A 26660-nucleotide genomic window follows, 5' to 3' on the forward strand; every position below is an offset into this window, starting at 1 on the left:
ACCATGGATATTTCTACTAACTGTTTTGCAAAATTATGCCTTGGGGGGACCTTCTAATGGTTTTTGGAATAAAAAAAGTGTTGTTGTAATCAATTGTAGCCGTTGATATTTAAATATGTGGTTTGAGAAAACTGCCTTGCGGGGGCACACAATACATTAAACTTTGTGAATCTCGTACTTCCGATATCCTCTTTGATCTGGGCTCAAATGTTTTGGATCGTCAATGATTTTATATGGATCTATAGAAAATATAAAACCCGAACCTTGATTAAAGTGTCTGGAAAAAGCCGTGAAATGTTCGACAATCTATTCTTTGATGAGACAACCCATGCAACATGAAGACAATTATGTTGTGTGTCAAACACGAGCAAGGTGTACAATTGGTACTCGTATTTGTTTGTTGTGAATGTTGAGTCCATGGCAAGACATTTCTGGTTTAATTGTTTTGATACAAGGCTCCTCAAAGGCACACTGCTTTTCCATGTCGAAGCTTTTCTGTGTGTTCAAGGTCTTCAACATCACTATCGCTCTCGCTCCTAGACCTGGCACGTGGAACAAGCATCCGTGTTGCATCTAAAAGGTCTTGCAACTATAAGACACTTATTAGTTTCATCTTTGCTCGTGGCCTTCCACCATTGTATTTGAGCATCAAATTTAAAAGCCTTTCCTGTGTCTCTTTTAGCTTTACTTTCTTCTTAGGTGTCTGATCACCATGGTAGACAACAACAATAACACAAAGTAATTCTTTAGATTGTCCAAATGCGCCAATGATTGCACTGCCTTGACAAGTTAGTCTAGAAGGTTGAGTTGGTTATGCAACCTTCCAGGGGAGGGTTGGAGGAAGTGCTGATGAAAGTTGAGGCGCCTTAGCATCTAGGAACATCTTGCGCAAGGCACATGCCACATCATTGTTGAGAAATGGAAACAAGAAATTCCAATTTAATTTGTCCTTGAATTAAACTCAAATTCTATTCTCATAGCAACTTAAAATAGTTAAATAAAGTTTATTAAACTTACTTAACTTAGGAAATTCGAGTTGGAAGTCTTTTGGAAGTCATGTATATTCTCAACCTACTTTGTAGGAGTCCAGTGTAAGTTAATTTTGATTTGTAAAATAGAAGACTCATCTTCATGAGTCAGTTCAATTAAATTAGTTCTCAAACTGATTGAGAGAACTAATAATGAGTTAACAGTCAGTGGCGACACTAATGAACTCCACCAGTGCTACTCTAGTTAACTGAATATTTACTCATCAAAAACTCATTCATGTTGATTTTGAGGAAAACCCAATTGAGACTAGAGTGCAGGGACAATGTACTATTTGTTTTAGATTTTTCTGAGTTGCACTGATAGTGCATGCAATCAGGAACTGATCCTTGAGGGATTATGCTATTTTTAGAGGCTTTATTTCCCTTTAAATACAAGCTATCCTTCATAGGAATTACACATTGGAATAGAGACTTGGAGAGCTTGTGAAGAGGCCAATCTTTGGCCTTGAGCTTTATTATGAGTTGGATATTGTATTTGCTGAGTGCCGGGATTGTTCTAGAGAGAACAAGCATTGTAATTTCATCTTGATTTTCTGGATTAATACAAAACAGATAGCAGGCTTTTGAGTTGTGGCATTCCCCTGATATTTATTGTGTTATGTGCCTTTTATTCTCTTCCTATATTGATTATTGTTTGCTTGATGTTTATGGGCTTCTGCTGTAAAGAGTAGAAGTTGATTCTTGTCTCTTGTTTTAGTAGATTACATGAGCTTGCGAATCTATAGGATTTTCTACATGGTATCTGTTAGTGTCAGTGTCTTCACACCGCCATCAAGATCAAAATTTACTCTTTTGCATTTCATATTAGGAGTCCCATTCTGGTGAGGTTGCATTCCATTAGGTCATGGATCTGCTGATAGTTGGGTTCATTTCAGTTCTTCCCTCATGACATGTACCCGCTGATCTTTCATACCTTCCAGTCAATGGTTTATGCTTATTTTTAGTTCATTTCACTAATTTCTTAGGGTTTCAGTCTCATTAGGTCTTAGGGTTTTCACCATGGTCAATTTCAATGATTTTTGCCAATAATGGTCAGCAGACACATGAGGATGATAATAATAATAAGAGGAATCATAATTTATAAATTTGTAAGCAATAATGAAAGTTCTCACCTCAAAACTAGTTTTGGGTGAAAACAAATCTTTTGTGTTTTATATTTAATTTTGATGTAATCTTATTGTTCTCGTATGTAATAAATGGTTCCATGTTTCCCCTGGTCACTCGGTGATATTTCCAAGTACTTGCCACTACAAAAGTCAAAGAAATCAAGCATCAGTGCACCTATCAAAGCAAAAAAGTCAAGCATCAAAAACAGAGTATTTGGAAAAGCACATAGACATTACAAAAGTGGGTTTTCACCGTCAAAAATAAAAAATGAAAGTCATATAAAGCCATATCTCTTTTGATCTTTTCATTATGCTAATGTTGAAGTTCAAGTGCTAAAGGAGAGCCAAGAAAGCAATTTTTGAGAGTCATTGAGCAAAGGAGTGCAAGTGCAAGTGCTACGTTTTGAAGGAATTCTGACCGGCGCCACGCATCTAAGGCCAATGCTGCGCACCTGGGAGATTTTGGCAGTTGAAAAATACATAGGTGCTGCGTACTTAGGAGGCACTGTGCACCTGTGTGGAGCGCTGCGCACATGTGCAGTCAAGCTCCAGTTTGCCCCAACAATGTTTCACACTTGCAGATTTCCCTCAAAAGTACTCATTCCACCTTCTTGCAAGTAAGTATCATCACCATATCACATGAACTAGGGTTTGATTGCTAAATTGGTTTGTTAGCATTGTTGAAATTGAAACCCTAGTTTCTAGGGTGCTCTAGCTTTCTTCATCACTCCATAACTTGCTCACCCTATCCTTGCCACCATTCCCTAGACTAAACCCCATTCCCATTTACTGTTTTCCATACCACATTCCCCTCATACATACCCCATTCCCCTCATACATCTTCCCTAATCCCACATTCCCACTTACATTATCCCCAAAACCCTACAAATCCCATCACCATTCCCTAAAACTCTATTCATTCATAAAAACTTTTCATACTCATCTTCATCCACCCTTCCTATCATCGACCACAAGGGATCACAACCATCAAAAGCAATGGAGAAAGACAACGATTATGAGTTTGAGGAAGACACCCTTAGTGACAATTCTAGGGAAAGAACCATGTAGCAGAGGAAGCCTCACAAAGGAGGTAGGATTATCGGGGAGGAGCCCACTAGTTTGAGGGAGTTGCAAGCTTGTCCACTTGCCATTTCTTATTTCAAACACCAGTCATGTTTTGATTTCTGTGAAATGGTAGAAAAAGTCAAATTTCAACATGAGTTGGCAAGGTTGTTTGTGATACACTTGCACGATAGTGAAGTAACCCTTGCCAGAATAACATTCACCTTATCACTAGCTGTCATCTCAGAGGCTACAGGTATTCCAAATGTGGGTGAAAAATGGAACAAGGTCAGGATATTGACAGGGAGTAATATGAGCCTTACATCAAGGCTAGATACAAAAACAAACTAAAGAGAGTGTTCCCATTCAAGTTTTTGGAAGACAAGTTTGCTCCATTGATGAAAATCATTATCAAGTACTTCACTTGTGAAGGTAGGTTCTCCTGGTTGTATGCCAACCACATTAGACTTTTGATGCATCTCACTAGAGTAAGAATGATGAATGTCCCTTACTTCATGTTCAAAAATATTGAGAAGATGGCACATATTGTAAAGAAGAAGCCATACCCCCAACAATTGAATAGCATCTTCCATTACTCTTTGATTAAAATCATTGTTCTACATCAACTGAACCTTCTTAACATGCCATAGGAGACTTTCATTTCTCATGAGATGTTCAAAGGCCCGCAAATTTTTTCATCAGTACATTAGGAAGAAGGTGGACCTTCAGGACATGAAAAAGTCAAAAAGATTGAAACTATTAGAGTGCCAATGTTTGTGACATATCATAGGGGCACTAGGAAACTTTTTCAGTTGCTAGGCGAGTATTATCTCCACAAGATGTGGAAGGGGTCTCGCATTCATCATCAGGCCACAAGCAAATGCTATCTCCACAAAGTGTGGAAGGAGCTTTGCCTTCTTCTTCAGCAAAACAGGTACAGGTTAAGCAGCAAAGCAAGGGCAAAGGTAAAGGTAAGAAAAAAAAGCAAGAGAAGGATCTTAGTGATAAGCAAGAAAGAGACTTTAATCTTGTTGAGCATGATGAGCCACAACAACACTTCACTCATCATGGAGTTGGCATCATTGACCTGGAGGATCAAGATGAAAAAATTGTCAAGGACATTATTATCCAAGAGAGAGAGACTCAAATTCAAGTTTTGTCCGATAACCTTGAGAGAGCCAAGTTCATCATCAAGTACTTGGAGCAGGAGAACAAACAGCTGAGAGATAAATTGGATCTCATGGAGCTTGAGATACTGAAAACAAAGATGCAAAGAGGCCAAGTGACCAGGAAGCGAAGAGGCAAAGCTAGAAGACAAAAGGCTAAGGAAATTGAGAATCCTAGGAAGATTTGTCTTGAGAGGGTCAACATTCATCTTGAGAAGCTGATTGAGAGGGCCAACAGGGACAAAAAGATGCTTCGCCACATGGCCTATCACTGTATGACTCGCAACAAAATCTGCAACATAAGGATAAGGAAGCTTAAGGCTAGGTTGAGGAAGGCCTTAAAGGACAATAAGGAGCAAGATAAGTTGGAAATCTTGGCTGATGCCTCACTAGCCCATCAAAGCAGTGGATGATGGTACCTTGTGCCAATTTTGGGCAAATTTTGGGAAAATTTTTCATTTGTCAAATTTTAAATTTCAAAACACAGAAAATTGGTGATGGCGCTGTGCTTTTCACTGGGGAAATTTTTGAAGAAATGGCTTGCATATTTGGATTTAGCATGATGAAAGCATCAAACTCAAAAAATCTCAGCAATTTTGGAGCAAAACTAGGTCACCAATAGGTAAAAAAACTACCAAAAATTGATCTCTCTGCCACTTTTTGGACACATAGAAGAAACCTTGGGAGATTTCACTTTTGAAGAGGGTAAATGACCTCCAAATGAAAAACTTAAAGATGTTCCAGAAACTAGACAGGAAGACCTTTCCAATGAGCTATCTTGGGCTCAATTTGGCTAAGGGGAAGGCCTTCAAAACAAGGTAGAAAGTGGCGCTACGCACTTGGCCAGTGGCATTGCGCATAGACCCAGTTTTGCCAGTTTTGCGAGAAATTCACATTTTCGCCTAGTTTCACTGCTAGTTGACTTTTTCTCTCTTCATGGACGATTTTATGATTGTAATTAATGCCTTGGTATGTAAATGTAATAGTGAAATGATCTTAGAGGGTAGATTCATCATTTTGAGGTGGTTTGTGGGTGAATGAATCAGTTTCCATGCTTATAGAGGCAAGTTGTTCCACTGCCTATATTCCTGTTCCCTGTTTGGAAATGATTGTAACATCGCCTATTCTCTTGGATTCTACCCCTGATGGCTAGCATAGGTGGTTTGATGTCTATATTATGTATTTTTCTTGTCATTAGCAAATGTTGGACTCTCTTGGATGCTCTGAGCTACATTGTACACTTTTATTAGCAGTTTGGCAAGGAAATAAACTAGGATTTGAAGCTATTTTTGTGGGATACTTGTGGTAAAGTGTTTTTGCATAGTTTCTTCTTCTGTTATCAATTTTTCTCCTTTTTTATGTGTGCCAAAATCTAATTCATTTCTTCTAGCTGAATGATATCAAGATAGATAGGTGGAATACATTGTTTACAATGCTCTGCCTTGGGAAACCATCCAGTGTTTGATGTTTTCTGCTGTTCGAGTAGAATACATGATCTTTGCATGCTCTCCTCAACTCCTCAGCAGTCTTAGACCTACCATCTCACTCAATTTCAAGTGCCAAAACACCTACCTACCTTGCCCCATAGAACACCCTACATCCTGACTTGATTCCCTGGACCCAAAGCTGCCTGCTCCATTTGATCTAGCAAAAAAACCAACAAAATCAATCAAAAACCCTAGAGCTACTATACCTAGCCTAAAATCCATATTTGATCCAGTCATTTTGACTGAGACTCACAAGGAGAGAGCCCTCTCCCGACTTGGTAGGGCTAGCTACGAGGTTAAGCGTGGTTTGTGGTTATCCTAGGATTGCCTTCTTTCAACCTGAGGTCAATCTAGGCTCTAACATAGTGGCGACCATATTGGGGAACATAGTTTTATGTTCCTCAATAAAATGTGTCGAGTTTAGATTTGATTGTTGATCGTGGACAATGATCAGACACCGGAAGGCTGAAATCATTCACTTGGCGACTCCAGGGTCGAAAAATCCCAAGGTTCAAATTTTTTATGGCAACTCTACTCTTCAAGAACCAGTAGCCTGAAGAATTTCTTGGTGAATTCATTGTTATCAAAAATGGATTTGTTCGCTCGAAGGTATGCTCCCATGAGCCGAGATCACATTCCAGGTTTCCCAAATAAAATTCCTAAGCTAGATTGGCAAAGGAATTTTCCTATGTTCATAAATGATGATAGGAATGATGCTGCTTTACATCTTGTTAGATTTCACATGCATATTCGCAAGTTGAAGGTTGATTTTCCTGAAGACTACTTGATGAAGATATTCATGGCCACTCTGGAAGGTGAAGCCCGACCTTGGTATGAAAGTTTGCCGCCTGCTTGTATTTACTATTTAAAAGATTTTCATACCATGTTCTTTGAAAGGTATAAAGAATCTTATCCATCCTTAATATTAGTTCAGAATTGTTGTAAACATGTTTATGGTTTTAGTGAAAATCTTGAGAAAATTTATGAAGATGATGACTTCATGGACGATGAGATCATGGAAATCCTGCATGAAAATCCATTTTAGCAGCGTAAAGAGAGCATAGAGGATACTTGTCAAGAGGCTCAGGAAAATTTACAGCAGGTTCAAGATCTTAGTACAATTGAAAATGATGGAAGACAAGGTCTTATTTCAGATGTGATCATAGTAGAAGATGGTACACAAGAAAATCAAGTTCCAATTTTAGATTGTGATAAACTCAAGTTGGCTATTCCAGAGCTAGATTCAGATCGTGATGATGAAGAAATCATTGAAGCCTTCTTTGATTTTTCCCTTCAACAACAGTCTCAAAAAGCTAGTCACTTCATTACACAAGATCATAATCAACATACAATAGCTTCTTCTTTGCTTGAATATGAAGGAATTTTGCATTTTGATAGTCAACATGAATCACATGAAATGAATTAGCAGTTTGAGGAAAATTTATATACTCCTTTGTTTGAAATTAATGAAGATATTCAACATCCTTGTGAATCTTTAGGAAGGAAAGAAGACAATTACTGTTTTAGCAAAAGAAAACAAAAAGTACTCTCTCCTCTATTTGAAGATGAGATAGATCAACTCCTGAAAGGTCATGTTACAACCCAAGCTAATGCAGGTTTGCAGTGTTCACATAGTCAAGAAGGTGTTAGTGAAGCTTCTTCCACTTTTGAAAATGATGACAGTCTTAAAATTAGGTTTATAGACCAGTGAACAGATATTGGTTTCTTTCATGAAGATGATAGGGTTGTCATGTTTGATAATCTTGAAGAATGTTTTCTGTTTAGGAATGACTTAGACTATGAAATTGAGGAATATGAGCCTGAGAGAGACAATATGCTAGAAATCGAGTCATAATTTCTCATGCTCGAGGAATTTACAGCCAACACTCAGATAGTAGAAGCTTATACTTCTCTATGCATTCCTATCACTCAGCAACCAACTGTTCTTTCAGATTAGAATGAAGGGAATATTTGTATTTTTGCTGCTGGATCTCAAGACAAGCTAGTGCTTCAGGATTTTCAAGATCCCTTCAACATTCTTTTGCAAGCATTAGAGAAGATGAATGTTGCCTGGTTCGTTAGCATAAGCCTTGGTTTCAGTTATTATTGTGAGTTTCCTACATGTACATCGTTCTACCTGCTCGAGGAAAGTGAGAGTAGAATTTCAGTAAGTAGCCATCTGCTGGATTGGTTACATTGGAAGGTGCACTTCACATGATTGTACATATTTCATCAGTAGGCAGGTGGTTGTCATCATGATTTGAAGCCCTCAAATCTCCATGGTCTGCCACCATCAAAAAGCTTTGTTTCAGTTAAGTAAGTCTTTAGTCATTTTTTTTTAATTCATTTTCAAGTCAGTTTGAGTCATGAGCCAGAGTTAGCTTGCATTGTGTTAGTTTTCAGTTTTTGAAGAGTCTTGACCGTATTGCCCAATGGATGAGGCACTAGTCTACATGTTCCTAGAGATCTATGGTTCTTGGCACCTCCAAGGATCTACCATCGCCATTGGAGCCAATGTTAGTGTCAGTGTCTTCACACTGCCATCAGGATCAAAATTTACTCTTTTGCATTTCATATTAGGAGTCCCATTCTGATGAGGTTGCATTCCATTAGGTCATGGATCTGCTGATGGTTGGGTTCATTTTAGTTCTTCCCTCATGACATGTACCTACTGACCTTTCATACTTCCAGTCAATGGTTAATGCTTATTTTCAGTTCATTTCATTAATTGCTTAGGGTTTCAGTCTCATTAGGTCTTAGGGCTTTCAACATAGTCAATTTTAGTGATTTTTGCCAATAATGGTCAACAAACACATGAGGATGATAATAATAATCAGAGAAATCATAATTTTTAAATTTGTAAGCAATAATGAAAATTCTCACCTCAAAACTAGTTTTGAGGTGAAAACATAGCTTTTGTGTTTTATATTTAAGTTTGATGTAATTTTATTGTTCTCGTATGTAATAAATGGTTCCATGCTGCTCCTGGTCACCCAGTGATATTGCCAAGTACTTGCCACTGCAAAAGTCAAAGAAATCGAGCATCAGTCCACGTATCAAAGCAAAAAGGTCAAGCATAAAAAACAGAGTATTTGAAAAAGCACATAGACATTACAAAAGTGGGTTTTCACCATCAAAAATAAAAAAATGAAATTAATATAAAGCCATATCTCTTTTGATCTTTTCAATATGCTAATGTTGAAGTTCAAGTGCTAAAGGAGAGCCAAGAAAGTGATTTTTGAGATTCATTGAGCAAAGGAGTGCAAGTGTTGCGTTTTGAAGGAATTCTGACCGGCACTGCGCATCTAAGGCCGGTGCTGCGCACCTGGGTGGTGCTGTGCACATGGGAGATTTTGGTAGTTTAAAAATACACAGGTGATGCGCACTTGGGAGGTGCTATGCACCTGTGTGTAGCGCTGCGCACCTGTGCAGTTAAGCTCCAGTTTTCCCCAACAATGTTTCACACTTGCAGATTTCCCTCAAAATTACTCATTCCACCTTCTTGCAAGTAAGTATCATCACCATATCACATGAACTAGGGTTTGATTGCTAATTTGGTCTATTAGCATTGTTGAAATTGAAACCCTAGTTTCTCGGGTGCTCTAGCTTTCTTCATCACTCCATAGATTGCTCACCCTATCCTTGCCACCATTCCCTAGACTAAACCCATTCCCATTTACTGTTTTCCATACCCCATTCTCCTCATACATACCCAATTCCCCTCATACATCTTCCCTAATCCCACATTACCATTTACATTATCCCCGAAACCCTACAAATCCCATCCCCATTCCCTAAAACTCTATTCATTCATAAAATCTCTTCATATTCATCTTCATCCACCCTTCCTATCATTGACCACAAGGGATCATAGCGATCAAACGCAATGGAGAAAGATAGTGATTATGAGTTTGAGGAAGACACCCTTAGTGACAGTTCCAGAGAAAGAAACTTGCAGCAGAGGAAGCCTCACAAAGGAGGTAGGATTATCAGGGAGGAGGCCACTAGTTTGAGGGAGTTGCAAGCTTGTCCACTTGCCATTTCTTGTTTCAAACACCAGCCATGTTTTGATTTCTGTGAAATGGTAGAAAAATTCAAATTTCATCATGAGTTGGCAAGGTTGTTTGTGATACACTTGCACGATAATGAAGTAACCCTTGCCGGAATAACATTCACCTTATCACCAGCTGTCATCTCAGAGGCTACAAGTATTCCAAATGTGGGTGAAAAATGGAACAAAGGTCAGGATATTGACAGGGAGTACTATGAGCCTTTCATCAAGGCTAGATACAAAAACAAACTAAAGAGAGTGTTCCCATTCAAGTTTTTGGAAGGCAAGTTTGCCCATTGATGAAAATCATTATCAAGTACTTCACTTGTGAAGGTAGGTTCTCCTGGTTGTATGCCTACCACATTAGACTTCTGATGCATTTCACTAGAGTAAGAATGATCAATGTCCCTTACTTCATGTTGAGAAATATTGAGAAGATGGCACATATTGTAAAGAAGAAGCCATACCCCCAACAATTGAATAACATCTCCCATTAGTCTTTGATTAAAATCATTGTTCTACGTCAGCTGAACCTTATTAACATGCCATGGGAGACTTTCATTTCTTATGAGATGTTCAAAGGCCCGCAAATTTTTTCATCAGTAAATCAGGAAGAAGGTGGATCTTCAGGACATGAAAAAGTCAAAGAGACTGAAATTGTTGGAGTCCCAGTGTTTGTGACATATCAGAGGGGCACTAGGAAACTTTTTGCAGCTGCTAAATGAGTATTATCTCCAGCATATGTGGAAGGGGTCTCACCTTTGTCATCAGGCCATAGGAAAATGCTATCTCCACAAGGTGTGGAAAGGGCTTTGCCTTCTTCTTCAGCAAAATAGGTACAAGTTAAGCAGCAAAGCAAGGGCAAAGGTAAAGGTAAGAAAAATAAGCAAGAGAAGGATCTTAGTGATGAGCAAGAAAGAGACTTTAATCTTGTTGAGCATGATGAGCCACAACAACACTTCACTCATCATGGAGTTGGCATCATTGACTTGGAGGATCAAGATGAAGAAACTGTCAAGAACATTATTATCCAAGAGAGAGAGGCTCAAATTCAAGATTTGTACGATAACCTTGAGAGAGCCAAGTTCATCATCAAGTACTTGGAGCAGGAGAACAAACAGCTGAGTGATAAACAAGATCTCATGGAGCTTGAGATACTGAAAACAAAGATGTAAAGAGGCCAAGTGAGCAGGAAGCGAAGAGGCAAAGCTAGAAGACAAAAGGCTAAGGAAATTGAGAATCATAGGGAGATTTGTCTTGAGAGGGTCAACATTCATCTTGAGAAGCTAATTGAGAGGGCCAACAGGGACAAAAAGATGCTTCGCCACATGGCCTATCACTATATGACTCGCAACAAAATCTGCAACATAAGGATAAGGAAGTTTAAGGCTAGGTTGAGGAAGGCCTTAAAGGACAATAAGGAGCAAGATAAGTTGGAAATCTTGGCTGATGCCTCACTAGCCCATCAAAGCAGTGGATGATGGTACCTTGTGCCAATTTTGGGCAAATTTTGGGAAAATTTTGCATTTTTCAAATTTTAAATTTCAAAACACGGAAAATTAGCCTAGGTGCATTGCGTTTTTCACTGGGGCACTTTTTGGAGAAATGACTTGCATATTTGGATTTAGCATGATGAAATCATCAAACCCAGAAAATCTCAGTAATTTTGGAGGAAAACTATGTCACCAAAAGGTCAAAAAACTACCAAAAATGACCTCTCTGCCACTTTTTGGACACAGAGAAGCAACCTTGGGAGATTTCACGTTTGAGGGAGAAAATGACCTCCAAATGCAAAAATTCAAGATGTTCCAAAAACTAGACAGGAAGACTTTTCCAATGAGCTATCTAGGGCTCAATTTGGCTAAGGGGAACTCCTTCAAAACAGGGTGGAAAGTGGAACTGTGCACCTGGACAGTGGCGCTGTGCATAGAGGCAGTTTTGCCAGTTTTGCTAGAAATTCACATTTTCGCCTAGTTTCACTGCTAGTTGACTTTTTCTCTCTTCATGGATGATTTTATGATTGTAATTAATGCCTTGGTATGTAAATGTAATAGTGAAATGATCTTAGAGGGTAGATTCATCATTTTGAGGTGGTTTGTGGGTTAGTGAATCAGTTTCCATGCTTATAGAGGCAAGTTGTTCCACTGCCTATATTCTGTTCCCTGTTTGGAAATGATTGTAACAACGCCTTTTCTCTTGGATTCTACCCCTGATGGCTAGCATAGGTGGTTTGATGTCTATATTATGTATTTTTCTTGTCATTAGCAAAGGTTGGACTCTCTTGGATGCTCTGAGCTACATTGTACACTTTTATTAGCAGTTTGGCAAGGAAATAAACTAGGATTTGAAGCTATTTTTATGGGATACTTGTGGTAAAGTGTTTTTGCATAGTTTCTTCTTCTGTTATCATTTTTTCTCATGTTTTATGTGTGCCAAAATCTAATTCATTTCTTCTAGCTGAATGATATTGAGATAGATAGGTGGAATACATTGTTTACAGTGCTCTGCCTTCGGAAACCATCCAGTGTTTGATGTTTTCTGTTGTTCGAGAAGAATACATGATCTTTGCATGCTCTCCTCAACTCCTCACCAGTCTTAGACCTACCATCTCACTCAATTTCAAGTGCCAAAACACCTACCTACCTTGCCCCATAGAACACCCTGCATCCTGACTTGATTTCCCGGACCCAAAGCTGCCTGCTCCATTTGATCCAACAACAAAACCAAAACAATCAATCCAAAACCCTAGAGCTACTATACCTAGCCTAAAATCCATATCTGATCCAGTCATTTTGACTAAGATTCACAAGGAGAGAGCCCTCTCCCGACCTAGTAGGGCTAGCTACCAGGTTAAGCGTGGTTTGTGGTTATCCTAGGATTGCCTTCTTTCAGCCTCAGGTCAATCTAGGCTCTAACATAGTGGCAACCTTACTAGGGAACGTAGTTTTATGTTCCTCAGTAAAATGTATCAAGTTTAGATCTGATTGTTGGTGGTGGACAATGATCAGACACTGGAAGGCTGAAATCATTCACCTGGTGACTCCAGGGTCGAAAAATCCCAAGGTTCAGAGTTTTTATGGCAACTCTACTCTTCAAGAACCAGTAGTCTGAAGAATTTCTTGGTGAATTCATTGTTATCAAAAATGGATTTGTTCGCTCGAAGGTATGCTCCCATGAGCCGAGATCACATTCCAGGTTTCCCAAATAAAATTCCTAAGCTAGATTGGCAAAGGAATTTGCCTATGTTTAAAAATGATGATAGGAATGATGCTACTTTACATCTTGTTAGATTTCACATGCATATTCGCAAGTTGAAGGTTGATTTTCCTGAAGACTGCTTGATGAAGATATTCATGGCCACTCTGGAAGGTGAAGCCCGATCTTGGTATGAAAGTTTGGCACCTGCTTGTATTTACTATTTAAAAGATTTTCATACCATGTTCTTTGAAAGGTATAAAGAATCTTATCCATCCTTAATATTAGTTCAGAAATATTGGATACATGTTTATGGTTTTATTGAAAATCTTGAGAAAATTTATGAAGATGATGACTTCATGGATGATGAGATCATGGAAATCCTGTATGAATATCCATTTCAGCAGCGTAAAGAGAGCTTAGAGGATACTTTTCAAGAGGCTCAGGAAAATTTGCAGTAGGTTCAAGATCTTAGTACAATTGAAAATGATGGAAGACAAGGTCTTATTTCAGATCTGATCATAGTAGAAGACGGTACATAAGAAAATCAAGTTCCAATTTTAGATTTTGATGAAGTCAAGTTGGCTACTCCAGATCTAGATTCAGATCGTGATGATGAAAAAATCATTGAAGCCTTCTTTGATTTTTCCCTTCAACAATAGTCTCAAAAAGCCAGTCACTTCCTTACACAAGATCATAATCAACATACAGTAGCTTCTTCTTCTTTTGAAGATGAAGGAATTATTCATCTTGATAGTCAACATGAATCACATGAAATGAATCAACAGTTTGAGGAAAATTTATATACTCCTTTGTTTGAAATTGATGAAGATATTCAACATCCTTGTGAATCTTTAGGAGGGAAAGAAGACAATTTTTGTTTTAGCAAAAGAAAACAAAAAGTACTCTCTCCTCTATCTGAAGATGAGATAGATCAACTCCTGAAAGGTCATGTTACAACCCAAGCTAATGCAGGTTTGCAGTGTTCACATAGTCAAGAAGGTGTTAGCGAATCTTCTTCCACTTTTGAAAATAATGACAGTCTTAAAATTAGGTTTATAGATCAGCGAACATATATTGTTTTCTTTCATGAAGATGATAGGGCTGTCATGTTTGATAATCTTGAAGGATGTTTTTTGTTTAAGAATGACTTAGACTATGAAATTGAGGAATATGAGCCTGAGAGAGACAATATGCCAGAAATAGAGTCAGAATTTCTCATGCTCAAGGAATTTACAGCTAACATTTAGATAGCAGAAGCTTATACTTCTCTATACCTTCCTATCAATCAACAATCAACTGTTCTTTCAGATCAGAATGAAGGGAGTACTTGTATTTTTGTTGCTGGATCTCAAGACAAGCTAGTGCTTCAGGATTTTCAAGATCCCTTCGGCATTCTTTTGCAAGCATTAGAGAAGATGAATGTTTCCTGGTTCATTAGCATAAGCCTTGGTTTCAGTTGTTATTGTGAGTTGCCTACATGTACATCGTTCTACCTGCTCGGGGAAAGTGAGAGCAGAATTTCAGTAAGTAGCCATCTGCTGGATTGGTTACATTGGAAGGCCCACTTCACATGATTGTACATATTTCATCAGTAGGCAGGTGGTTGTCATCATGATTTGAAGCCCTCAAATCTCGATGGTCTGCCACCATTAAAGAGCTTTGTTTCAGTTAAGTAAGTCTTGAGTCATTTTTTTTTATTCATTTTCAAGTCAGTTTGAGTCATGAGTCAGAGTCAGCTTGCATTGTGTCAGTTTTCAGTTTTTGAAGTGTCTTGACTGTACTGCCCAATGGATGAGGCACTAGTCTACATGTTCCTAGAGATCTATGGTTCTTGGCACCTCCAAGGAGCTACCATCCCCATTGGAGCCAATGTTAGTGTCAGTGTCTTTCGACCGCCATCAGGATCAAAGTGTACTCTTTTGCATTTCATATTAGGAGTCCCATTCTGATGAGGTTGCATTCCATTAGGTCATGGATCTGCTGATGGTTGGGTTCATTTCAGTTCTTCCCTCATGACATGTACCTGTTGACCTTTCATACCTTCCAGTCAATGGTTTATGCTTATTTTCAGTTCATTTCATTAATTGCTTAGGGTTTCAGTCTCATTAGGTCTTAGGGTTTTCACCATGGTCAATTTCAGTGATTTTTTCCAATAATGGTCAACAAACACATGAGGATGATAATAATAATTAGAGAAATCATAATTTATAAATTTGTAAGAAATAATGAAAGTTCTCACCTCAAAACTAGTTTTGGGTGAAAACATAGCTTTTGTGTTTTATATTTAAGTTTGACATAATTTTATTGTTCTCGTATGTAATAAATGGTTCCATGCTGCTCCTGGTCACCCGATGATATTGCCAAGTACTTTCCACTGCAAAAGTCAAAGAAATCGAGCACCAGTCCACGTATCAAAGCAAAAAGGTCAAGCATCAAAAACAAAGTATTTGAAAAAGCACATAGACATTACAAAAGTGGGTTTTCACCATCAAAAATAAAAAAATGAAAGTCATATAAAGCCATATCTCTTTTGATCTTTTCATTATGCTAATGTTGAAGTTCAAGTGCTAAAGGAGAGCCAAGAAAGTGATTTTTGTGAGTCATTGAGCAAAGGAGTGCAAGTGCTACGTTTTGAAAGAATTCTGACCGGCGCTGCGGACCTGGGTGGTGTTGCGCACCTGGGAGATTTTGGGAGTTGAAAAATACACAGGCGCTACACACCTGTGTGGAGCGCTGCGCACCTGTGCAGTCAAGCTCCATTTTTCCCCAACAACATTTCACACTTGCAGATTTCCCTCAAAATTACTCTTTCCACCTTGTTGCAAGTAAGTATCATCACCATATCACATGAACTATGATTGCTAAAGTGGTTTGTTAGCATTGTTGAAATTGAAACCCTAGTTTCTAGGGTGCTCTAGCTTTCTTCATCACTCCATAGCTTTCTCACCCTATCCTTGCCACCATTCCCTAGACTAAACCCCATTCCCATTTACTATTTTCCATACCCTATTCCCCTCATACATCTTCCTTAATCCCACATTCCCACTTACATTATCCCCAAAACCCTACAAATCCCATCCCCATTCCCTAAAAATTTATTCATTCATCAAATCTCTTCATACTCATCTTCATCCACCCTTCCTATCATTGACCACAAGGGATCACAACCATCAAGAGCAATGGAGAAAGACAATGATTATGAGTTTGAGGAAGACACCCTTAGTGACAGTTCCAGGGAAAGAAACTTGCAGCAGAGGAAGCCTCACAAAGGAGGTAGGATTATCAGGGAGGAGGCCACTAGTTTGAGGGAGTTGCAAGCTTGTCCACTTGCCATTTCTTGTTTCAAACACCAGTCATTTTTTGATTTCTGTGAAATGGTAGAAAACATCATGAGTTGGCAAGGTTGTTTGTGATACACTTGCACGATAACGAAGTAACACTTGTCAGAATAACATTCACCTTATCAGTAGCTGTCATCTCAGAGGCTACGGATATTCCAAATGTGGGTGAAAAATGGAACAAAAGTCAAGATATTGACAGGGAGTACTATGAGCCTTACATGAAGGCTAGATACAAAAACAAACTGAAGGGAGTGTTCCCATTCAAGTTTTTGGAAGACAAGTTTGCTCCATTGATGAAAATCATTATCAAGCACTTCACTTGTGAAGGTAGGTTCTCCCGGTTGTATGCCTACCACGTTAGAATTCTGATGCATTTCACTAGAGTAAGAATGATGAATGTCCCTTACTTCATGTTCAGAAATATTGAGAAGATGGCACATATTGTAAAGAAGAAGCCATACCCCTAACAGTTGAATAGCATATTCCATTACTCTTTGATTAAAATAATTGTTCTACATTAGCAGAACCTTCTTAACATGCCATGGGAGACTTTCATTTCTCATGAGATGTTCACAGGCCACAAATTTTTTCATCAGTACATCAGGAAGAAGGTGGACCTTCAGGACATGAAGAAGTCAAAGAGACTGAAACTGTTGGATTGCCAGTGTTTGTGACATATCATAGGGGCACTAGGAAACTTTTTGCAGCTGCTAGGTGAGTATTATCTCCTCCAGATGTTGAAGGGGTCTTGCCTTCATCATCAGGCCATAGGCAAATGCTATCTCCACAAGATGTGGAAGGGGATTTGCCTTCTTCTTCAACAAAACAGGTACATGTTAAGCAGCAAAGCAAGGGCAAAGGTAAAGGTAAGAAAAAGAAGGAAACGAAGGATCTTAGTGATGAGCAAGAAAGAGACTTTAATCTTGTTGAGCATGATGAGCCACAACAGCACTTCACTCATCATGGAGTTGGCATCATTGACCTAGAGGATCAAGATGAAGAAACTTTCAAGGACATTATTATCCAAGAGAGAGAGGCTCAAATTCAAGCTTTGTCTGATAACCTTGAGAGAGCCAAGTTCATCATCAAGTAGTTGGAGTGGGAGAACAAACAACTCAGTGATAAACAAGATCTCATGGAGCTTGAAATACTGAAAACAAAGATGCAAAGAGGCCAAGTGACCAAGAAGTGAAGAGGCAAAGCTAGAAGACAAATGGCTAAGGAAATTGAGAATCCTAGAGAGATTTGTCTTGAGAGGGTCAACATTTATCTTGAGAAGCTGATTGAGGGGGCCAATAGGGACAAAAAGATGCTTTGCCACAATGGCTAGGTTGAGGAAGGCCTTAAAGGACAATATGGAGCAAGATAGGTTGGAAATATTGGATGATGCCTCACTAGCCCATCAAAGCAGTGGATGATGATACCTTGTGCCAGTTTTGGGATAATTTTGGGAAAATTTTGCATTTTTCAAATTTTAAATTTCAAAACACAGATAATTGGCGGTGCTGCGCTTTTCACTGGGGCGCTTTTTGGAGAAATGGCTTACATATTTGGATTCAGCATGATGAAATCATCAAACCCATAAAATCGCAGCAATTTTGGATAAAAACTAGGTCACCAAAAGGTAAAAAAACTACCAAAAAATGACCTCTTTGCCACTTTTTGGACACACAGAAGCAGCCTTTGGATATTTCACTTCTTAGGGGGCAAATGACCTCCAAATGCAACAATTCAAGATTTTCCAGAAACTAGACACGAATACCTTTCCCATGAGCTATCTTGGGGTCAATTTGGCTAAGGGTAAGGCCTTCAAAACAAGGTGGAAAGCGGCACTGCGCACCTGGACAGTTGATCCAGATTTAAATAGGAACGCAACAAATTACAGAGATAACCATATACACAAAGATGCAGAGGAAATAATACTTCATTTCATTAATGTAAAGTACTGAAATATGCTTACAACCAGAAATGGAAATAAACCATCTAGGGCGATGGTAGCTTATCTCTGAGAAGAGATGTGGTGGCTACATGCCTCTGAACTGTGTTACAATGAGGCTCGAAGGCCTATTTATTGTTGAGAAACAATGGAAAACCCTTAACATTCCAAAACCTAACCCTAGGAGATGAAACACCAAACTGTGGGCCCCGTTTGGGTAAATTGGTACATCAACTTCCTGGGGTCGTAACTTTGGCAGGTGGCCACCAATATCCACCTGGATCAACAGTGGCATTGTGCATAGAGCCAGTTTCTAGAAATTCACATTTTCGCCTAGTTTCAATGCTAGTTGACTTTTTCTCTCTTCATGGATGATTTTATGATTGTAATTAACGCCTTGGTATGTAAATGTAATAGTGAAATGATCTTAGAGGGTAGATTCATCATTTTGAGGTGGTTTGGGGGTGAACGAATCAATTTCCATGCTTATAGAGGCAAGTTGTTCCACTGCCTATATTCTTGTTCCCTATTTGGAAATGGTTGTAACAAATCCTTTTCTCTTGGATTCGACCCCTGATGGCTAGCATAGGTGGTTTGATGTCTATATTATGTATTTTTCTTGTCATTAGCAAAGTTTGGACTCCCTTGAATGCTCTGAGCTACATTGTACACTTTTATCAGCAGTTTGGCAAGGAAATAAACCAGGATTTGCAGCTATTTTTATGGGATACTTGTGGTAAAGTTTTTTTGCATAGTTTCTTCTTATGTTATCAATTTTTCTCATGTTTTATGTGTGCCACAATATAATTCATTTCTTCTAGCTGAATGATATGAAGATAGATAGGTGGAATACATTGTTTACAGTGCTCTGCCTTGGGAAACCATCCAGTGTTTGATGTTTTCTACTGTTTGAGAAGAATACATGATATTTTCATGCTCTCCTCAACTCCTCAGCAGTATTAGACCTACCATCTCACTCAATTTCAAGTGCTAAAACACCTACCTACCTCGCCCCATAGAACACCCTACATCCTGACCTGATTTCCCGGACCCAAAGCTGCCTGCTCCATTTGATCCAGCAACAAAACCAACAAAATCAATCAAAAACCCTAGAGCTACTATACCTAGCCTAAAATCCATATCTGATCCAGTCATTTTGATTGAGATTCACAAGGAGAGAGCCCTCTCCCGACCTGGTAGGGCTAGCCACCAGGTTAAGCGTGGTTTGTGGTTATCCTAGGATTGCCTTCTTTCAGCCTGAGGTCAATGTAAGCTCTAACATAGTGGTGACCATACTGGGGAATGTAGTTTTATGTTCCTCAGTAAAATGTATCAAGTTTAGATCTGATTGTTGATGATGGACAATGAGCTGACACAAGAAGGCTGAAATTGTTCACCTGGCGACTCCAGGGTCGAAAAATCCCAAGGTTCAGAATTTTTATGGAAACTCTACTCTTCAAGAACCAGTAGCCTAAAGAATTTCTTGGTGAATTCATTGTTATAAAAAATGGATTTGTTTGCTTGAAGGTATGCTCCCATGAGTCGAGATCACATTCCAGGTTTCCCAAATAAAATTCCTAAGGTAGATTGGCAAATGAATTTGCCTATGTTTACAAATGAGGATATGAATGATGCTGCTTTACATCTTGTTAGATTTCACATGCATATTCACAAGTTGAAGGTTGATTTTCCTGAAGACTGCTTGATGAAGATATTCATTGCCTCTCTGGAAGGTGAAACCCGATCTTGGTATGAAAGTTTGCTACCTGCTTGTATTTATTGTTTAAAATATTTTCATACCATGTTCTTTGAAAGGTATAAAGAATCTTATCCATCCTTAATATTAGTTCAGAACTGTTGCAAACATGTTTATGGTTTTATTGAAAATCTTAAGAAAATTTACGAAGATGATGACTTCATGGATGATGAGATCATGGAAACCCTGTATGAAAATCCATTTCAGCAGCGTAAAGAGAGCTTAGAGGATACTTGTCAAGATGCTCAGGAAAATTTGCAGCAGGTTCAAGATCTTAGTACAATTGAAAATGATGGAAGACAAGGTCTTATTTCAGATATGATCATAGCAGAAGATGGTACACAAGAAAATCAAGTTCCAATTTCAGATTGTGATAAAGTCAAGTTGGCTATTCCAGATCTAGATTCAGATCGTGATGATGAAGAAATCATTGAAGCCTTCTTTGATTTTTCCCTTCAACAACAGTCTCAAAAAGCCAGTCACTTCGTTACACAAGATCATAATCAACATACAATAGCTTCTTCTTTTCTTGAAGATGAAGGAATTTTGCATCTTGATAGTCAACATGAATCACATGAAATGAATCAGCAATTTGAGGAAAATTTATATACTCCTTTGTTTGAAATTAATGAAGATATTCAACATCCTTGTGAATCTTTAGGAGGGAAAGAAGACAATTACTGTTTTAGCAAAAGAAAACAAAAAGTACTCTCTCCTCTATTTGAAGATGAGATAGATCAACTCCTGAAAGGTCATGTTACAGCCCAAGCTAATGCAGGGTTGCAGTGTTCACATAGTCAAGAAGGTGTTAGTGAAGCTTCTTCCACTTTTGAAAATGATGACAGTCTTAAAATTAGGCTTATAGATCAGCGAACAGAAATTGTTTTCTCTCATGAAGATGATAGGGCTGTCATGTTTGATAACCTTGAAGAATATTTTCTATTTAAGAATGACTTAGACTATGAAATTGAGGAATATGAGCCTGAGAGAGACAATATGCCAGAAATCAAGTCAGAATTTCTCATGCTCGAGGAATTTACAACCAACACTCAGATAGCATAAGCTTATACTTCTCTATGCCTTCCTATCAATCAGCAACCAACTGTTCTTTCAGATCAAAATGAAGGGAATACTTGTATTTTTGCTGCTGGATCTCAAGACAAGCTAGTGCTTCAGGATTTTCAAGATCCTTTTCGACATTCTTTTGAAAGCATTAGAGAGGATGAATGTTTCCTGGTTCGTTAGCATAAGCCTTGGTATCAGTTGTTATTGTGAGTTCTTGGCACCTCCAAGGAGTTACCATCCCCATTGGAGCCAATGTTAGTGTCAGTGTCTTCATACCACTATCAGGATGAAAATTTACTCTTTTGCATTTCATATTAGGAGTCCCATTCTGATGAGGTTGCATTCCATTAGGTCATGGATCTGCTAATGGTTGGGTTCATTTCAGTTCTTCCCTCATGACATGTACCTGCTGACCTTTCATACCTTCCAGTCAATGGTTTGTGCTTATTTTCAGTTCATTTCATTAATTGATTAGGGTTTCAGTCTCATTAGGTCTTAGGGTTTTCACCATGGTCAATTTCAGTGATTTTTGCCAAAAATGGTTATCAAACACATGAGGATGATAATAATAATTAGAGAAATCATAATTTTTAAATTTGTAAGCAATAATGAACGCTCTCACCTCAGGACTAGTTTTGAGGTGAAAACAGAGCTTTTGTGTTTTATATTTAAGTTTGATGTAATTTTATTGTTCTCATATGTAATAAATGGTTCCATGCTGCTCTTGGTCACCCAGTGATATTGCCAAGTACTTGCCACTGCAAAAGTCAAAGAAATCGAGCATCAGTCCACCTATCAAAGAAAAAAGGTCAAGCATAAAAAACAGAGTATTTGAAAAAGCACATAGACATTACAAAAGTGGGTTTTCACCATCAAAAATAAAAAAAATGAAAGTCATATAAAGCCATATCTCTTTTGATCTTTTCATTATGCTAATGTTGAAGTTAAAGTGCTAAAGGAGAGCCAAGAAAGCGATTTTTGAGAGTCATTGAGCAAACGAGTGCAACTGCTGCGTTTTGAAGGAATTCTGACCTGTGCTGCGCATTTATGGCCAGCACTGCGCACCTGGGTGGCGCTGCACACCTGGGAGATTTTGGCAGTTGAAAAATACACAGGCACTACACACCTGTGTGGAGTGCTGCGCACCTCTACAGTCAAGCTCATGTTTGCCCCAACAACGTTTCACACTTGCAGATTTCCCTAAAAATTACTCTTTCCACCTTCTTGTAAGTAAGTATCATCACCATATCACATGAAATAGGGTTTGATTGCTAAATTGGTTTGTTAGCATTGTTGAAATTGAAACCCTAGTTTCTAGGGTGCTCTAGCTTTCTTCATCACTCCATAGCTTGCTCACCCTATCCTTGCCACCATTTCCTAGACCAAACCCCATTCCCATTTACTATTTTCCATACCCCATTCCCCTCATACATCTTCCCTAATCCCACATTCCCACTTACATTATCCCAAAAACCCTACAAATCCCATCCCCATTCCCTAAAACTCTATTCATTCATAAAATCTCTTCATACTCATCTTCATCCACCCTTCATATCATTGAACAAAAGGGATCACAACCATCAAAAGCAATGGCGAAAGACAATGATTATGAGTTTGTGGAAGACACCCTTAGTGACAGTTACAGGGAAAGAAACTTGCAGCAGAGGAAGCCTCACAAAGGAGGTAGGATTATCAGGGAGGAGGCCACTAGTTTGAGGGAGTTGCAAGCTTGTCCACTTGCCATTTCTTGTTTCAAACACCAGTCATGTTTTGATTTCTGTGAAATGGTAGAAAACATCATGAGTTGGCAAGGTTGTTTGTGATACACTTGCTTGATAATGAAGTAACCCTTGTCAGAATAACGTTCACCTTATCACCAGCTGTCATCTCAGAGGCTACAAGTATTCCAAATGTGGGTGAAAAATGGAACAAAGGTTAGGATATTGATAGGGAGTACTATGAACCTTATGTCAAGGCTAGATACAAAAACAAACTGAAGAGAGTGTTCCCATTCAAGTTTTTGGAAGACAAGTTTGCTCCATTGATGAAAATCATTATCAAGTACTTCACTTGTGAAGGTAGGTTCTCCTGGTTGTATGCCTACCACATTATAATTCTGATGCATTTCACTAGAGTAAGAATGATGAATGTCCCTTACTTCATGTTCATAAATATTGAGAAGATGGAACATATTGTAAAGAAGAAGCCATACCCCCAACAGTTGAATAGCATCTTCCATTACTCTTTGATTAAAATCATTGTTCTACATCAGCTGAACCTTCTTAACATGCCATGGGAGACTTTCGTTTCTCATGAGATGTTCAACGGCCTGCAAATTCTTTCATCAGTACATCAGGAAGAAGGTGGACCTTCAGGACATGAAAAAGTCAAAGAGATTGAAGCTGTTGGAGTGCTAGTGTTTGTGACATATCAGAGGGGCACTAGAAAAATTTTTGCGGCTGCTAGGCGAGTATTATCTCCTCCAGATGTGGAAGGGGTCTCGCCTTCTTCATCAGGCCACAGGAAAATGTTATCTCCACAAGGTGTGGAAGGGGCTTTGCCTTCTTCTTCAGCAAAACAGGTACAAGTTAAGTAGTGAAGCAAGGGCAAAGGTAAACGTAAGAAAAGAAGAAAAATAAAGATCTTAGTGATGAGCAAGAAAGAGACTTTAATCTTGTTGAGCTTGATGAACCACAACAACACTTCAATCATCATGGAGTTGGCATCATTGACCTGGAGGATCAAGATGAAGAAACTGTCAAGGACATTATTATCCAAGAGAGAGAGGCTCAAATTCAAGCTTTGTCTGATAACCTTGAGAGAGCCAAGTTCATCATCAAGTACTTGGAGCAGGAGAACAAACAGCTGAGTGATAAACAAGATCTCATGGAGCTTGAGATATTGAAAACAAAGATGCAAAGAGGCCAAGTGACCAGGAAGCGAAGAGGCAAAGCTAGAAGACAAAAGGCTAAGGAAATTGAGAATCGTAGGGAGATTTGGCTTGAGAGGGTCAACTTTCATCTTGAGAAGTTGATTGAGAGGGCCAACAGGGATAAAAAGATGCTTTGCCACATGGCCTATCACTATATGACTCGCAACAAAATCTGCAACATAAGGATAAGGAAGTTTAAGGCTAGGTTGAGGAAGGCCTTAAAGGACAATAAGGAGCAAGATAAGTTGGAAATATTGGCTGATGCCTCACTAGACCATCAAAGTAGTGGATGATGGTACCTTGTGCCAATTTTGGGCATATTTTGGGAAAATTTTGCATTTTTCAAATTTTAAATTTCAAAACACAGAAAATTGGCCTAGGTGCGTAGCGGCACTGACGCTGCACTTTTCATTGGGGCACTTTTTGGAGAAATGGCTTGCATATTTGGATTCAGCATGATGAAAGCATCAAACACATAAAATCTAAGAAATTTTGGAGCAAAACTAGGTCACCAAAAGGTCAAAAAACTACCACAAAATGACCTCTCTTCCACTTTTTGGACACACAGAAGCAGCCTTGGGAGATTTCACGTTTGAGGGGGAAAATGACCTCCAAATGCAAAAATTCAAGATGTTCCAAAAACTAGACAACAAGACCTTTCCAATGAGCTATCTTGGGATCAATGTGGCTAAGTGGAAGGCCTTCAAAATAGGGTGGAAAATGGCGTTGCGCACCTGGACAGTGGCGCTGCGCATAGAGCGAGTTTTGCAAAAATTCACATTTTTGCCTAGTTTCACTGCTAGTTGACCTTTTCCCTCTTCATGGATGATTTTATGATTGTAATTAATGCCTTGGTATGTAAATGTAATAGTGAAATGATCTTAGAGGGTAGATTCATCATTTTGAGGTGGTTTGGGTGTGAATGAATCAGTTTCCATGCTTATAGAGGCAAGTTGTTCCACTGCCTATATTCCTGTTCCCTGCTTGGAAATGGTTGTAACAACTCCTTTTCTCTTGGATTCGACCCCTGATGGCTAGCATAGGTGGTTTGATGTCTATATTATGTATTTTTCTTGTCATTAGCAAAGGTTGGACTCTCTTGGATGCTCTGAGCTACATTGTACACTTTTATCAACAGTTTGGCAAGGAAATAAACCAGGATTTGCAGCTTTTTTTATGGGATACGTGTGGTAAAGTGTTTTTTCATAGTTTCTTCTTCTGTTATCAATTTTTCTCTTGTTTTATGTGTTCCACAATCTTTCTTCTAGCTGAATGATATGAAGATAGATAGGTGGAATACATTGTTTACAGTGCTCTGCCTTGGGAAACCATCCAGTGTTTGATGTTTTCTACTGTTTGAGAAGAATACATGATCTTTGCATACTCTCCTCAAATCCTCACCTCTCTTAGACCTACCATCTCACTCAATTTCAAGTGCCAAAACACCTACCTACCTCGCCCCATAGAACACCCTACATCCTGACTTGATTTCCCAGACCCAAAGTTGCCTGCTCCATTTGATCCAGCAACAAAACCAACAAAATCAATCAAAAACCCTAGATCTACTATACCTAGCCTAAAATCCATATCTGATCCAGCCATTTTGACTGAGATTCACAAGGAGAGAGCCCTCTCCTGACCTGGTAGGGCTAGCTATCATGTTAAGCGTGGTTTGTGGTTATCCTAGGATTGCCTTCTTTCAGCTTGAGTTCAATCTAGGCTATAACAGTATCAGAGCAAGTTTGTTTTTTGGGAGAGGAGTTTGCATAGCATATATAAAAATTTCTATGAAAAATTTTCAGAAAAAAATTGCTTATATTGATTCCTTGGGAAAAGATACCTAAATTAAAAAAAAAAATCGGCCGAATCGGAGTCCAGAAGAGGGAGATATCGATGATTTAAAATAAGTTCTCTAGAGGAGATTTCAAAGTTTTGAGTTTTTGGGTTACAAGTGAAAGTCGAATTTGCAATACATACTTTAGGATCGGCATATGGTGTTCCATGTGTTGAAGTTTGAGTATGCCTTGGAAGGCAGCTCGAAGTTCATATCCTAGAGGGATAGGATGGAGACTGTGCTAGAGGACAATGGCTTGAAGGAATTTGTTGAACAAGAAATTTCTAAGCCAACAGCTATTGATGCACAAAACCTGGCTGAGTGGAAGAAGTGTGTGGCAAAGGCAAGGCAAATAATCCTTGAGGGAGTTTGAGATCATATTGTCTCAAGTCCCCATGGCACACATGCTATGTGGAAAACATTTACGACTTGTATCAAAATCGCAGTGATCAAAGGAAGTTGGCACTGAAGGATAAACTTCGTAAAATCAAGATGGAGAAAGGTGAGACGATTCCAAAGTACTTAACCAGGTTTAGTCAATGTTAGGATGAACTTGGAAGTGTTGGAATCACGGTTGCTGAGGAGGATATGGTGAGCCTTGCTCTTCTTTGACTCCCAAAGAGTTGGCATAGTTATCAGGACTCTGTCAATGGTCGGGAGAAGCTACTAGATTGGAA

General features: G+C 38.8%; 1 pseudogene; it reads right to left on the reverse strand.

Moving 5' to 3' along the window:
- Window positions 1-460: 460 nt before the first annotated feature.
- Window positions 461-26660, reverse strand: part of LOC149209484 (inositol hexakisphosphate and diphosphoinositol-pentakisphosphate kinase VIP2 pseudogene) — a 37373-nt pseudogene continuing 11173 nt past the window's right edge.

The sequence above is a fragment of the Pinus tabuliformis genome, chromosome 1_2 (assembly GCF_031772625.1).
Source record: "Pinus tabuliformis cultivar Carrire ecotype Pingquan chromosome 1_2, CPIR1, whole genome shotgun sequence".
NCBI lineage: Eukaryota > Viridiplantae > Streptophyta > Pinopsida > Pinales > Pinaceae > Pinus > Pinus tabuliformis.